Below are 17,106 nucleotides of genomic sequence, written 5' to 3'. Positions count from 1 at the left end.
CCTGTGGGAGGAGACAGGCGCCTCTTCGTGGCTCGAATCCCAGGCAGACCTTCTGGGCCCGTCCTGGCACCTGCTTTCTTGGGACCCACCCAGGTGGTCCTCCTTATCCTTGAGCCCGGCCTGCAGCTCTGACCCCCCAACTGTCCGAAGCCTGATCACCCCGAGGTACATGATCCGCGGAGGAGAGGCAGGGAAGGGAGGCCCCAGGACAGCTCTGTGTGCTGTTGGCACAGAAGGGGAACGGGCTTTGTAGATGCGTCCACCCTGCCACTGCCTGGGACTGGGCTTCGGGGGTGAGGGGATTTTAGGAATCCCCAAAGTGGTGCCATGGGCAGCTGGTCTATCACAGGCTGTGGGGAAAAAAAAGACAGATTTGCTGGAGTATCACCAAGACGTGGGCTGAGTTGTTCTTCTCCACTGTGGTTCTGGGCGTTCGCGAGCAGCTCCAAAGTGGACTGGCCGGTCCCTTGTGGGGACGGGGGACTCAGCCCCTCCGTCACAGCTGGACTCGCCACCTTGCAGTACTTTCCCAGCTCAGGGTCCACCCTTGTGTGTCCAGCAGAGACATGCCCGTTGGGAACAGGGCGTAACCCGGCCCGGCCCGTTCTCCCAGGGTTGGTCCCCGCAGAAGACGGCTACTGACCTCTGTCAGGGGAAGCGAGGGGCCAGACGCTGAGCAAGCTTCGTGGACGAGCTGGAGGCCGGGAGAGTGGCCGGAGGGGCGGGGGCCCTCCACCCGGCTGTCGGCCCCCCCGGCACAGCGCTGGGTGTGCACCTGCTGCTTGGCTCCTCCTGGCGGGGGCTGTGGGCCCCAACAGAGGGAGCCACGGCTGGTACACAGCTCTGCAGGACACTGCGGGGCTCGGTCACCGGGTAGCGCAGGGAGCCGCGAGCAGGAAGGCCCGCGTTAGTCCCGTCTTTACCCTCCGGCTGCGGTTCTGCTCTGCAGGGCAGCTCGGTTGTCTCTCGCCAAGACTGCAGCCAGATGGCCTCGTAAGTATCCCTCGAAGGAACAGGCAGCAGCAGGGATTAAAGCTCCTCACGGTCCCGCTGGAGACGGCTCCTGGGTCCCCTGCAGGGAGGAGCCGTCAGAAAGCAGCGGACCTCTAACCCCGCCCCCCGCCAGGCTCGAGCGAGATCCTGTCCTGCCCTGGTAGGGGGGACGCACTGGTGTCCGTGACCTGGCCCCTCTTAGGCTCCTGGGCCCAGCGGGGTCTCGGAGCAGGTGGACCCCCCCCCCCAGGACACCCCTCCGCCAGTCCACTTGTAGACGAGGCGTCTCCCACGTCGGGATGGAGTCTGTAGCTGCAGAGTGAGGTGAAGCCACCCGCGGGAGCCGGGGATGCACACGAAGGCGGGGCAGGAGAGGAATGATGGAAGACAGCCCGGAGGCGGTGGGCAGGGACTTGGGGGTCATCTGGTGCTGTTGCTTCTCTCATCTCTTTCGACACCAGATAATCGTGTTCCTTGCCTGAAACTGACTTCCTTCCTAGTGTCAGCTTTTCGTGATTCCTTGATTGCAATTCGATGTTTGGGTTTACAGGAAGCATTTCCCTTCCCCATGCACAGGCCGGTCTCCTAGATGCCAACTGTTTTCCTCCGTGTCTATCAGTTTCTGATATACAACGCGCTTGGGGCGCCCTTGGCTTCCGCCTCGGGTCACGTGTAGGCAGTCCGTGGTGCGCCAGTAATAACAGAAATAGCGTTTGAGTGTGTGTTGCTCACTCCTTACACAGCAGCCCAGCGTTCACCCCTTGGATGCTCACAACAAGGCCGTGAAAGAAGTGTTATCTGTTTCTGCATAAGGGAACCCAGAGGAGGGTTTGTAAAACGGTGGCAGGATACGCAGAGCGTAGAATGTGCCATCTTAACGCTTTCTAGGCGTGCGGATGGGTGGTGTTAGGAGGCTCCCGGTGGCCGTCTCTGGACACGCCGCTCTGAGCACGCAGAATTTTGACACGTCTTCAGAAACCAAGATTCGTGGGGCCCGTTGCCATGGTACCCAAGACCCGTTCCCTTCCTGCCTCTATCACTCATCCGTCAGGACAGGGTTTGGCGGACGATTCCCGCCATGGGAGCCAGCTGGGAATGCCCATTCGTGTATTATTTCCGTGGCTGCTCTTGCGCTGCCGTGGCCGAGTTGAGTGGCAGTGAGGGAGCAGTAGGGCCGGAGGGCTGCAGGGCCTGGTGCCCTCGCCATCCACTTCCTACAGAGAGGCTTGCGGATCTCTGCTCAGGGGCTCCACGCAGGCCTCTCCTCCGCGGGCGATTGCTCTCCGGGCGCCCTGAGACCCTGCGCTCCTGGCCAGAAATAAGTCCTCCATGGATGGTTACCGTCCTTCCGGCAAAATGCCATGCTGTGGGATTGAGCGTGAACACCTCCCTGCGATGCTTTGTTAAAGCAAATATACTCCTGGGAGACGCTGTATGTATCAGTTTCCAGACATTTCTGTCAGAATGGACTTGCTTGGGTCACTTTCCTCCGTGATAGGAAAAATCAGGACAAGCCGAGATTCTGCCTTCTGGGGAGAGGGGGCAAGATGTGTCCGCGGTGGGGATCAGCCTGGCCCCACACCCCGGGTTAGCCTAGGACAGCGCCAGCCCCGTGGCAGACATCACCAGTAGAATTCAGCACGTGTTTCTGTTGTGCCGAGACATTGGGCCGCAAACCCCTCACAACGCTGCCAGCGTGGGCATAAGAGACAACACCCCTTTGTCCTCCCAGACCTAGAAGGAAACCACATACCGCGACCCCCACTTGCGTAGAATTTACGTGAGGGGTCCCGGAGTGCGGAGACCAGGGATCACAAACCCAGCAGACTACGGGATCCAGGAGATAACACACGTGTGAACAGTAGGGAGGGGTGGGGCCTGCGGCGGACTGGGGGGCGCAGCTGTGACTGTGTCCTACCTGACTCGCCATGCGGAAAGAGCGCGCGGGGCTCTTGAGGGCGCAGGCTCTTGAGCCAGGTTGCCTGGATTTAAATCCTGGCCCCGATACTTCTAGATGAGAACCAGCGTTAGATACGTAGTCTCTCTCTGTTCCTCGGTTTCTTCCTCGGGAAGTGAGTGTGATGACGTTCCCGTGGCACGCCTGCTTCTGCACCCCCTTCTCAGACTTACTGTTCTTCGTGGAACATACCCCCATTGTCTTACTGTATCTTCCCTTGTCCGTCTGTTCGCTGTCTGCCTCTCCGAGGAGAGGGGCTTGCAGGCTGGGTCATCGCTGGTCCCCCAGTGCCTGGAGCATCTCGTGGGCCCTCTGCCAGGAGCTGCGGAAAGGAAGGCCCTTAGCTAGGAAGTTGTACCGCGAACGTGGGCAGAGAGCATCATCTCTCTGGGCTGCCACACAGAGGATGCTGATGTCAGAGACAAACTTCTCTCCAGTAGGAAAAATTCAGTACGTGGGAGATGCCTGTTTACTGACTGTGCAGTGGGATCTCCCTGGACCTTCGTATAAAAAAGCAAAAACATCCCAAACACGGTGGATGGCCCACCCTCCGGGCCCCAGGAGGGAGTATGGATAGGGATAGTGAGTTGATGGATGGTATTTAGAACCGTATGAAAACAGCTCTGTTGGTCCAGTTCAGAAGGAGTAAAGTATGTTTAGAAGGCTGTAGAGATAGAACATTCTGGATGGAAAGGCCAGGAGCAGGGGTGAGGTAAGCAAGACAGGGATCGGCCTGATTACTACTCCATACTTCCCGTTTCCTATGTGAAATGTATCGTTAATTGGGATTCTCTGAAGCTTCAATGGGAACAGGAGGCCATGGGCCAAGTGTCCCTTTTGCAGACACCGTGTAGGTGATTAGATTCAGCAGGAAGACCGTGCACGGTTACTTCCAAGGTTTTAAGGATTAAAATGGCAAAAGTCAGACTTTAGAAGTCAAACAAAGCATTCGTGGCCAAAAGGGTTTCAATTTAAAAGATTTGCAAGAGTAATTTTCACTGCAGGCGACTGACCTTTCTTTAGGTAAGACGTGACCGTCCCGGGCTTGGACCACTCTTATCCTGAGTTGTCTGTGTGTGGGCACCTCTGATGGCTTTGCAGAAATCCTACACTGGGGACCCATCGAGCGCATTTCTGGGTTCCCGGACTAAACCACAGGCCTGGCACGTGGCAGTTCCTGAGTAATTATTTGCTGAATGAATGACGGGAGAATGAACCTAGATTTGTATTTCAGCATTGAGAAACATCCAGTGAGCTATAAAGTATCACAGCCTCCTTTACCGTTCTGGGATAGTTCTGGCTAAATGGACATCATTAACACACATACGTTGTGTTTAATGGGATCCTTTAGTAAATTTGGGTTTTGGATGTATTGTTCGCCGAATGCTCGGGAGCTGTCAGCTGGAGGCGGCAGAGGCCCACCTGGATGGACCCAGACTCTCGCTCTGATGACTACAGCTTTGTAATATAGTTTAAAGTCTGAAATTGTGAGTTTTGTTTTTCTTTTTGGGTATGAACCGCGGGTTACCTGATGGGCACCACCTGGTGGCAGCAGCTGGAATTGCAGGTGTAGTACCTTCCAGGATTCTAACGTTCCTGTAAGGGTGAACCTGTCTAATTCCCCTCCATTTCTGTGATGGAAGTCATTTATCCGACTCGCTCTGTGACTACAAACACACTGTTCTATGAAGAAGGAAAACATACTGACAACAGGTGCATTAGGGCATGAGATGCAGGTTGTGACTCATTTTAAATCCTCACTCAGCACCCAGACAGTTAAGCAGTGTGTAGTATATACAGAATGTGCATGGTTGGCACAAAGCCGTTGTATTATGTTTTTTTAAAACCCAGCCTTAGAATGGTAGTGGTTTGTTTTTTGTTTTGTTATCTTGCCTGACGATTTAGGAGTCAAATCTTCACTGGTGCTAAAACGAGGCATGCAGAGGCCCGCTTGAACATCACATTTTTTAAAAATGTGTATTTTTGAGAGAGAGAGAGAGAGAGGGAAAGCAGGGGAGGGGCAGAGAGAGAGGAGGACAGAGGATCCAAAGTGGGTTCTGCACTGACAGCACGGAGCCCAGCTCAGAGTTGGAACCCCTGAACGGTGAGATCGTGACCTAAGCCAGAGTCGGTTGCTCATCCGACTGAGCCACTCAGGCTTCCCTTGAACATCACATTTTGAATGTATCTGAGCTGACAATACACCTGCTGTGTTGCAAACCTGAATGGACAGCAGAGACTCTCATTAATGAACTAATTATCTGATAGATAATTAATACCAACCCAGTAGCACACCCTTGTCAGCTGCTTCTACAGAGTTAAATTAAGAGAAAGGAAAAGGTGGCAAAAAATGTACATGTAGAAACCAAAATTAGAGACTGTACTTGTCCAAAGGGATTTTTTTACTATTATTTTCTTTCAGAGTCTTGTGTTCCTGTCTCCCAAGAGCTTGACATTGAGTCTTGAGTTTAATTTTAGGGTGAGTCACAGAAAGCTTCTGCTGTCTTTCCCTGAGGGAAAGGTCTTTAATCCAAGAAGAGAGAGAAAGGACATACCAGGAAGTACAATGTGTGTTTGTGACCAAAAGGAACACCCGAGTTCTGAGGCAGTTCTACACTGGTAAAACCAGATTTCTCACGTTGGAGGCAGTGGGCTCAGTCAGTGAGAGAGTCAGCCTGGTCCCTAGTCCCAAATGTGGACCCTCAGGCCTCTGAGTAACATTTCTTGGGACAAAAAGCCACCACGATGGCGGGTCCAGGGGTCTATTCCAGAGAGACCTCTCCGGCAGGCTTAGACACAAGTCATGTTGTGGCAGGACACAGGGGAGGCCCAGCCCGGGCTAATATTTGGCCACCTCTCTACATGGAAATACTCTTTTTCCAAAACACATGAAGATTTTAGAGACCCAAAGTTCAGAAGATATTATGGAGGCTCCCATATAGAGTTCAAAATTAAAACCATATTAAAATGTTTATAAACAGTCTAACGAAGAGTCTTAAGTATAAACATAAGTTATTCAACAAATATTTACTGAATCTCTGATGGCATACAGGGCACGGTTCCAGGTGCTGTAGACTGAGCCACGGACAAAACAAAATTCCTGCCCTCGTGACAAGGAAAATAGGAAATCCTATCTATACAAGTATAGGAGATATATATATAGTATCCTATGTCATATTTTTTCATAAATATGTGAGTAATTTTTTTATAGAAAAGGAAAATAGGTATTTTCATATATATATAAGATACATATACCGAAATATATATATAGCTTCAAATGTAGACAGAATATATCCCATATATATCATTTCATGTATATGTAGCGTCCTCCACAGAGGAAGAAAACAGGATGTATATACAGGGGAGGGAGAATATATCCTGTTTACATGTTAGTCATCTGCACATTAATATATACCGCATATATAAGCTATCTACAGTCTATATAGAGTTTCGTACGTGTAGTTTCCTTTACAGAGGAGGAAAAATATTTTTACTTTTCTTTATATCCTATACATGCATACTTTTTCACATATGTATTTTATTATCATGTATCTCCTGTATAATAGTTTCACATATATTCTCCTATATAAAACAGAATATATAAAACCTTCTTATAGAACCTTATATATAAGAATATATATACATATGCTTCTATTTTCCTCCTCTGTGCCTTACATTTTATATGAAAGTTTCACATATATTCTCCTATATATAATAGAATATATAACCTTCTTACACAATTTTAAATAGAATAAAATATATATTATAATTATATGTTTGAATATAATTATAATACATATATTCTAATACATAATATTAGAATATATATGCTTCTCTTTTCCTCCTCTGTGCCTTACATTTTATATGAAAGTTTTATATATATATTCTCCTATGTGTAGTAGAATATATAAAGTCTTCCTATACAATCTTAAACAGAAAAATACATTATAATTACATATAATTACAATATGTAATATAACATATAATTATAATTATACATATATGTGTATTCGTCTGCCTTCCTCCTCTGTGCCTTCCCAGCAAGGTGTGTGTGTGTGTGCACATACATGTGTATATTCATATAAGAGTGTAGTTGCCTCACTGAGAAGGGGACCTTGGGCCCAGGCCCAGAGGAGGAGGGAACGAGTCCCCAGGGAGGGTGGGCAGGAAGGAAGAGTGTTTGGGGGAGGAGGAACAGCAGGGAGAGGGCTCTCAGGTGGGAGCTGCATGGTATGTCTGGGAGCCAGAAGGGCAGCAGGGGGGGCAGAGGGTGGGAGGCACCGTGTGGGGCAGGCACATGCGATACACATGAGGGGGCAGCCAGAGAGGCAGGACCGTGCCTTCTGCGGTGCCCGGGGCTGGGGCGGTGAGGCCAGGAGGTGGTGGCAGGCCCGGCTGCTGCTGTGTGGACCCCCTTGCGATCTGTGTTGGTTTTGCACGGCTGCTGTGGAAAGTACCACGAGCGTATTGGCCCGAAACAGTACGCGTCTATCATGCTGCAGTTTGTAGGTTCGAAGACCAGCATGGGTCTCAGCGGACTAACATCAAGGGGTCTGTAGGGCGGCGTCCTTTCGGGGCGGTTCCAGGGCAGAATCTGTTTCCGTCACTTTTCCCCCTTCGAAGGCTGTGGGTCAAAGGGCACAAATGTCCAGTGACAAGATGGATAGGTTCTGGGAATCTGATGTTCAGCACGGGGGCCCGAGTTCGCAGTCCTGCCTTATGTACTGGGACTGGGAAGCCGCCAAGAGAGCAGAGCCTACATTTTCTCACCGAAGTGAAGGAGGTGCTAACCTTGTCGCGGGGACCATTTCACAAAAGATACATGGGTCAAATCACCGTGTTGTACAATTACACAGTATTCTATGTCAATTACATCTCATTAAAGCTGGGGTAAAAAGCCACAGAAAAAATTGTTTCATATTGAAGCCAAGATTATTGCAATGTTCTCTCTCTGTGAAAGCAAAATGTGTGAAACCACGCGGGATGATGAGAGCAGTAATAACAAAATAATAAAGTATAATCAAATTAGTTAAATAAAATAATGAAATATGTCTAATACTTACAAAGATAAAAGAATAGATCAATTTTTAATATGTCATCAGATTTAATTCATCATCGATTTTTACATTGATTTCGTAGTACGGCAGCGTGAGAGGGAGGGAGGGCGGGAGGGAGAGAGGACACTCCTGGAACTGAGCAGCACCATTGTCCCTCAGGAGCACAATCCTGGGCTCGTAAATTGCGCTTTGGGCAAATGACTTTTTTTAAAGGTGTTTTGTTACTTTCCAGGATCCTTATGGAAGGGGTGTCTGAAGGCACAAGGCAGAGGCTTGTTACCTAAAATGCCAAAGACGCTGAAAGTTTTTTTTAACTTTTATTTATTATTGAGATACAGAGACAGAGTGTGAGTGGGGGAGGGACAGAGAAAGAGGGAGACACAGAATCTGAAGCCAGGATCCGAGCTGCCAGCACAGAGCCGGACGCAGGGCTTGAACTCAAAGACCACGAGATCGTGACCTGAGTCAAAGTCAGAGGCCTAACCAACTGAGCCACCCAGGCACCCCAGAAAGTTTTTAAATCCTGTGAAGTTTTAAATGCCTTTGAAAAAGTGCGGTGAAAACCACCCACGTCCCTGGGCCCGTGGCCCCTTCCTCCGTGTCCAAAACCTGCAGTGTGGCTCTTCCCACTGTTGTGTTGCCGAGGTCGCGCGTCTGAGAATTCCCCTTCTCTCCCCGCCGCCCCTCCCTCTGACCGCACTGGGTCCACCGCGCAGCCCGGGACATCTGTGCATCTCAGGGTCAGCTGCGGAGCAAGCGTGGCTCCATCCACGACCTTACTTCCCTGATGTGTTCACAGGTGCCGGCATCCGTGTGCTGATGTCTTTGGGGACACGTCGTCCCGGGCCACCTCGCCAACATCTCCGCTGACGGGATGTGTTCTTCTGATGTTTAGGTGGTGGCACGGTACACACAGCCCTCTCTCTTGATTTGTAGGTGACAGGATAGGAGCCTGTGGCCCGTGGCCACACACAGCCTCCCTCCACGTGTTTTCTTGATCCCTGTGGATGGCCGGGCTGTTGGTCAGCCCCTGGTCCCTGCAATGCTTCCCTTTTGCCGGGCCTCGCGAGGGCCCCACGGGGGCCGTGTCCAGGTCCCGGGTGTGTCCCCCTTGCCCAGAGCTGGTCTCGGGCCCTTGTGCAGAGTTCCAGCATCATCTCCCCTTTGGGCTTTCGTTCTTGAGGCCCGAGCGGGGACTGTTTTCCTTACTGGTCGGCAGGTGCAGACGTGAAAGTTTCCGCATCAGGCCGTCTGTTTATTCTCGCTTCTCTCATCTCCAAGCAGCCCGGGGCCCTTTGTTGTCCGGGGGCTCCCCAACTTTGGGATGGCAGGTCACAAGCCGCTGGCTTTGTGACGGGTGATGGCTTGGACACATCCAGACGCTTGGGTGCCTCATTGGGGCGTCCTTCCCCTGGCTTCCATCGGGCGGTAACCTCTCAGGGGCTTTTCTCCTTCCTCGTGGGGAACCGAGGGCCGCAGATGGTTCTCTGTCAGGAGCACTGGCTTCTCCCAGTGGGACAGCCCCTCGGGGCCTGGAGGCCCAGCCCTTGGCTGACCAGCGAGGGGCGGACAGTGTTGGCTGTCTTGCAGCCGAGCAGCGCTGTGCGTCCTTCGGGAGGGTGGGTGGTCTCAGCACTTAGAACGGTGTGTGCCGTGAGCCAGGATCCAGCTTGGTACTTAAGCCCACCCTGTCTCGTGTGGGATACGACATTTACCTGTTTTCCAGGGTTTCTGGTTTCAAAGTTCTGGAGGAGCTCATAGAGGCTGAAACTTCTCTCTGTCTCTGTCCCTCTCTTTATCTCTGTCTCTCTCTCTGTCTCTTTGTCTGTCTCTCTCTTTCTCTGTCTCCATCTCAGTCTGCCTCTCTGCCTCCCTCTCTCTGTCTGGTTAGCACCCCAGGTACGTTCTCCATAGACCCAGAGGTAGCTCAGCACTGGGAACAGACACGTCATCACAGTGCAAGGTGATGGGTGTCACGGGAGGTACTTCAGCTCACCGAGGAGGGACTTGCCTCTGGTAAGGAGAGTGTGGGAAGGCTTCCTGAAGGAGGTGGCGTCAGAGTTGTGGATTGAAGGGGCCGCAGGAGAGACTGGGTGAGTCTTCCCAGGCAGAGGGAACCCAAGGGAGAATGCTAGAACCGAGGGCCGCCGTGTGCTGTAGGGTCTGAAGCGTGGCCGTTGAAGGGGTAGGAGGTGACGCCGGCCTGGGGTTGCGAGATGCCTGTAGGTGACAGCTGATCAACATCTCTGGTCATTGCTGACCGTCTTCTGGGAGCAGAGTCGCCCCCGTTTGGGGAGCAGAGACATGTCCGTGGGTGGGGGCTCATGAACCCCACGTGCTGGAGCCCCCGTGTGTAGCTGTCCTCTGTTGCCACAGTGACACTACCTAGCAAAAATCGTACGAAGTAACGATTTTAAAGTCCGCACTGGTTTCCCTGAGAAGCCTGTGGTCCGCTGGGCGGTGATGCTGGCCTCAGCTGAGCCCGGCTGGTTCGTGCACCCGGGGCCCGCTGGAGGGCCGCAGGGCTGGCCGAGCCGGGACGGACGTCAGCTGGGGCTGGCGGTCGGAGATGCCCCGGCCGCACGAATCACATCCCCCAGCAGGCCACCTGGGCCGTGGCGGGGTCTAAGAGAAAGGGGAACACGCACAAGGTCTCTTGCAGCCTGGTCTCAGAGCCGCTCAGCTCTACTGGCCAGCACGTCTCGATGCCCCAGTTCACGCGGTAGGAAACAGACGCTAGCTCCTGACGGGGGAAGCTCGAAGTCACGAGAGCGTGGATGTAGTCCATCCCTTCTCCACGCTGAGACTCTCGGGGTCCCGTCTGCCCGCTTGGAGTGGCACAAGCAGTGTGTGTTGTAGGGACGTCCCTCTGGCTGCAGCACAGGGACTGGAAGGCAGAAGGGGCCACGTGTTGGGCAAGGCAAGACATGAAGAGTGATAACCTAAAATCGTGGCAGGGGTTGCAGAGGGAAAGCGGATGTAGTCCACAGCGAGGGATTAAATGGGTACGTACCGCCAGCGAGAAGGGGCAGGTGATATAGCCGAGTCCACGGATGGTGCCCAGGCTCCCGGCTCGGTCAGATTTGGGGACAGTCACGAATACCGAACTTGGAAAGAAGCAGGTTCGTGGGGGGCAGGAGGATAAAGGGAGTTGGAACAGCACAGACATGCCATTCACAGCTTCAGATGCTGAGGGATCCTGTGATGGGAGCAGCCAATGGGCCATTTCCGAGTGGAATCTAATTTAGTATCTTCCTCCCACTAGGTCACTTTTTAGAATCAAATGAGACATTATTTGTGAGTAGAGGCGCACAGCTGTCCTGTCCTAGACAAACCACATGTGTGGTCACCCCAGATATGGGCCAAGCAGGAACTGCCTCGTGGAGCAAGAATGGACCTCATATTTAGGGGGACCTCACATTCAGGGGGAGATTTCTAAGCACAGCCAAAACCTGAGCGGCGAACATCGATGTGTTTCTGTGGGTCAGAGACCCCAAAGCAGCGTCTTACTGAATGACAACCTACGATTTAATTGTTTCCAGAGGAAAAAATCACCCCCAAGGTGAGACCTAGAAAGGACACGGTCCTGATTTCTGAAGGCCCCCAGGGCTCGCTCACCGAGCTGCGTGGTGTTAAGGAAGCCGCGTGTCCTGGATGCTTTCACGTAGTATTTGCTCAGGCGTAATTCACCACGTTTGTCAAGACGGCGACAAGAACATCCTCTGTATTAGGAGGATTATACTCTGATGTCTATTAGAGGGACATATGTCTGACGCAGTCAACTGTGCTTTTCCTGCATGTTCTTTCTTGGGAACAGACTCAGTTGAGAAAGCAGTTAGGGTAAAGAAGAGGGAAAGAAGCGTCTCGATAAAGAATAATGTGGGTCGGAGGTGGGTGGATATACACCAGCAGTAAAGGTCGTGCGCAATGCTCAGAAAATCCGGCTTTGACCTAGGACTTCATTAAGTGGGCAGATGCCCACTGCCGAGCCCACTGCCGGGCCCACTGCCAGAAGTGGGCTTACCCTTCATCGGTGAGCACAGGTGAGCCTCGTCACTGGAGCGCGCACTTGCTCTGTCTCACGCTGGCGGGGAGACGACTGCGCGGGAGAAGAAACACGTCACGTTCCATCGCTTCCGAGGGGCAGAGAGGGGCGAACAGCAGCCTGTCACTTCTAACTGTGTCCCTGTGACAGCACACACCACGCTCGCTTTGCACAGCCGGGTCTCTTACTATTTTAAAAATTCAGTGGCTCTGGTTTAATGATGGTGATGGAGGTTTACTACCTGAGCTGATTTTTAAGTAACTTTTAAGTAGCACTGTTCCAGACTTTCACTGCGCACACCCACCCCCGGCGGCCCTCCCTCAGCACCACTGCTTCCCCGACACCCTTGTCCAAATCCCCCTGCCTCGTTTTACCTCCAAGACCATAAGCCTCCTTAGTGCCCCACCACCTGCCCTCCTCCCACCGCACTGGTTAGAGGGAGGCTCGCTGTTGTAACGAGTGAGACTTTAACACGCTCAGGATCCATTTCTCTTTGTACAACAGCCAACATCACCTGCCCTGCCCCACCCCCCACCCCGAGACGATTCGGGGACCCAGGCTCCTGCCATCTTGGGGCTACTCTATTGCCCAGCTCTCCGGGATGGAGAGCCGTCTGGAGAATCATGCACGATGCTGGTTGGATGTGTTCCATTCGCTACAGCTCAGTCACACCGTCCTGCCTACCGAAAATCACGGACTCTCTAGGTGGACAAGTTGGTTGAGGATTTACCTGACAGGGAGGCTAGCCGTGCACCCGGGAAGAAGTGAAGTAAAGAGGCACTCTCGGGCTGGAGGGCCCGGAAACCCAGAGGAGCAGCTGATTATTTACATTAGATGGACAGTAGTAGTTGTTCAATACGTAGCGTGCGACGAGTGCGTGATTTACCTCATATTTTGTAATACGTAAAAATACCGTATCAAAATGGATTAAATACTTAGGTTTAATTCAGTGAATTCTGAGCATTCATGAGATGTTAGTACAGTGCCAAATCAAATCTGAAAAAAGACGAGATTGTCCTATTTATAGTGAATTTACAGCGGCCGTTCTGGTTTAGCGAACGGCGGTAGGTACGCTAACTCGTCGTGGTCATTCCGGCCCCATGACCGTTCTGAGCCCTTACATGCAACAGCGCCCGTCGGCTTCATAACGCCCCCTGAAGGTGGGGCCCGTGCTGTGGATGAGGGGTCGGAAGAACGGCCCACATTACACCCAGGCGGTCTGGCTCCAGCCTGTGCCAGGACCTGTCACAAATAAACACACTGCTTGAGACGCCGAGAGACAGAACCCAGGAGAGCCAGGCAGTGGGTCTCAGTGGCAAACCAGATGGCTCGGGGGGGATGGTCATGTGGCGGGGAGGGGCAGCCCGGCCACGCACCCCTTCCCAGTGGAAGGAACAGTGACCCCGGAAGAGTGCAGGTCAGAGTCCCTGCCCCAGGAGAGGTGCGGAAGGAGGCAGAGTCGAGCCAGAGGCAGGGTGGGCTTGGAGGCTCCTCGCACAGGCAAAGAGAACCACCAGCCCCAGCGACCAGAGCAGGCCCGGAGGAGCAGGATGCGAGTCGGCCCTGCCCCAGGGAACCTTTGGATCACCTAAATTTTAAACATGCATTCTCAGGACGCTGGGTGACTCAGCCGGTTAAGCGTCCAGCTTCGGCTCAGGTCATGATCTCACAGTCCATGGGTTCGAGCCCCGCGTTGGGCTCTGTGCTGACAGCTCAGAGCCTGGAGCCTACTTCGGATTCTGTCTCCCTCTGCCTCTGCCCCTCCCTCTATTGCGCTCTGTCTCTATCAAAAATAAATAAACATTGGGGTACCTGGGTGGCTCAGTCGGTTGAGCAACCGACTTTGGCTCAAGTCATGATCTCACGGTTTATGAGTTCGAGCCCCGCATTGGGCTCTGTGCTGACAGCTCAGAGCCTGGAGCCTGCTTCTGATCCTGTGTCTCCCTCTCTCTGGCCCTGCCCTGTCTGCACTCTCTCTCTCTCACACACAAAAATAAACATTAAGAAAAGCAGAAAAATACCTTCAGAAAAATAAATAAATATGCACTCTCAAGAGATGAGCACATAAAACCCCTGTGGGGTCCAACGTTCGCTTGCACCCACTCCCCCGATGGACATGCTAGAGGCTCCTGAAGGAAAGGCCTGGCATTGTTCAGGTCACAAACCTCCCTGAGCTCTGTTGTCAATGGCAGTCGGGAGCTCAGCGCCCTATTCCGACTCCTCTGCGGAACCCTTGACAGCTCTGAGGAGTTCTTGTTGTGGCAGTTCAATTTAGAGGTTTTCTGTGGGGTTGTCACAGTAAGATCACTTCATCAAAACCAGACACACTTCCAGGGCCTCTGGATTGTTTCAGGAGCTGTATATGCAGTGTATTTCAGAACACAGTGGCTTACACTCAGTGATGTGGAGAGATAGATAGATGATAGATAGATAGATAGATAGATAGAGTGGATGGATGGATGTATGGATGGATGGATATATACATGCATACATGGATGGATGGATAGATAGGTAGATAGATAGATAGGATGGATGGATGTATACATGGATGGATAGATAGATAGATAGATAGATATCAGGATGGATGGATGTATACATGGATGGATAGATAGATAGATAGATATCAGGATGGATGGATAGATACATACATACACAGATAAAATGGATAGATGGAGGATGGATGGATAGATGGATGGATGGATATATACATGCATACATGCATGGATGGATGGATAGATAGACAAGATGGATGGATGGATGGATGGATGGATAGATTCAATAGAGTGGATGGATGGATGGATGGATGGATGGGTAGATAGATATGACTTACAGATAGCGATGGAAAGATAGATATGATTGATAGATGGTATGGGTATATAGACAGATAGGTAGGGTGGATGGATGGTTATAAAAATATAGATAAGCTTTAAGCATTCTTAAAGGAAATCTTAAGTCAACCAATTTTGAGAAGGAAATGTGGAATGTTGGACATACTAAATGGCCAATTGTTTTTATATTTGGAAACACCTGGGAAAAACATTGACTTTCTGGGTGGACAGATTAATTGAGGATTTGCCATGTGATAACTTGTTTTCATTTGTTTTGTTTCCAAAAGTTCTTTTGACTTGAAAATGTGATTTTTTTTTTCTGCATCACCACACTTTTAGTTTATTTCAGATAACAGAAATCTTCTTTCCTTTGAAACCTTGGAAATGCTTTTTCAAACATGACGGTCACTCGTGCCCGACCCCCGGTTTCTCCTCTGGCCCTCTTCTGTGGGGTGGTGTAAATGAGCCCCTGGATCTTCCTCCCTGAAGGCAGAACTAGGAATTTTAACCTTTAAGGTCAGCTCCAAGTTCAACTGGGAGGCTATTCTGTAATTTGAGAAAATGAATGGGTTCAGTTCAGGTTGTACCAGGCTCACATTAATTGGTTTTAGACTTGAGATTCAGTGAAATAATTTGCACCTTTGTTCCATGTGGTCTGTGTAGCAAATCAGATCCCTCTCCTCGCGTGCGGGGAGCTCAGCCTTGGGTCCGCCCCCGTCGCCTGGAGTACAAGCACATGCTGCCACCCCCATCTTCTCGCAAACACCCATCCTGTGAGTGAGGATCCCCGGCTTCCGGTGAGTGAGAGAGCCCGTATGGCGACATGCCTCATTAGGACCTCCTTAAGCCTTTGTTTCAGTGAAGGAATCCATTGACTTTAGAACCCGACTCACAAGGCATTCTGACTTGTGATTCCCCTTGTACGTATTCGCAGCACTTTTCCTTTATCCCGTTCATTCCCCGTTTCCCAAGAATCGAATCTCTCCAGTTGTGCGTTTGCCACCGTGATACCCTTCCAGGCTGCGGAGGTCTCTGTTGGGGGGGACCTTGCACAGCGGGCACCGAATCCCAGCGAAGACGCTCGGAGAGAGGTCGGCCACGACCGAGGGCTGCCCTGGCTGGATTTGCATTTTCCCTCCCAACGTGCTCGACAGGACGCTTAACCAATTGCAGCTTCTGTTCTCAGGCTAAGTACACCTCAGTGCCTAGCACTTAGTCTCTTGACAGCTGTGACGGGCAGTGCCCACGACCCAGTGGAGGGAAATCGTTTGATTTCCTGGACACTAATCACCGGACCTGGTCGTCACACCAGGCCTGCCGTCACTGGCCGCCCTTCTGCAAAGCTAATTACTGACAGTAAGACGGCTGACGTTCTCTCAGGGGCCACGCGAGTCTCTAAATGGGTTCCAGTTCACTGTAATTAAAAGCGGGGTATCTTCTGCAGTGTTGCAGAGAGAGCTGCCAAAGCCGAGTGGATGGGGTGTCGCGAATCCCAGGAGGTGAAATCCTCTCCCTGGCGTGGAGAAGGGGGGACTGTGTCAAAACTCAGCTTCTCCTCCTCGAGGCTCATCTCCGTCCCTGGCCGTGGCCAGGCCGTCAGAAGATTTCCCGAGATTCAGGAATTAAAGTTATGAGTCCCAAAGACTGCATGAGGAAGCCCAGCCGTATATGCTTCTGGGTGGCACAGGGGAACCACGCTGTGTGGATTTGTCACCGAGAGCCACTTACGTACGTGGGCTAGAGGGGGGAGACGGAGAAATCATCATCAGATAAGGAGGGAGATGTCACCTACCTCGCATGCGCTGAGGATCCCCCTTGTGGCTGTAGCGAGGAGGGAGCCAAAATCTGCCTTCCCCGGGGAACACTCCCTTCCCAGATGCTTCTGGGGTGTCAGCATCTGGCTGCCCTGGCTTGGGAAGACACCAGGTTCCACGCAGCGGGGTCCCTGACCCGAGCCCCCTCCCCACAGCCCATCCCTGACCGGAGAAGTTGTGACCAGTTCCCTTGCGGAGAGGGGCATGAACGTGTTGGAATTATTGGGATGGTCTCCGGATCCAACACGACGCTGCCCTGAGGAGTTTGCAAGGGCGTGTGCACTCTGCAGAATATTTGACCTCCCGTCCCAACCCCTGTGTGAGACTAAACCCAGAAGGTTCCTGGACATGGCAAAAATAAACTTACAAAGCTGAGGATACTACCTCCAAGAAGTTAGGCGGACACATTACC

This window comes from Panthera uncia, unplaced genomic scaffold, assembly GCF_023721935.1.
Source record: "Panthera uncia isolate 11264 unplaced genomic scaffold, Puncia_PCG_1.0 HiC_scaffold_297, whole genome shotgun sequence".
Classification (NCBI taxonomy): domain Eukaryota; kingdom Metazoa; phylum Chordata; class Mammalia; order Carnivora; family Felidae; genus Panthera; species Panthera uncia.
This window is presented reverse-complemented; position numbering follows the sequence as displayed.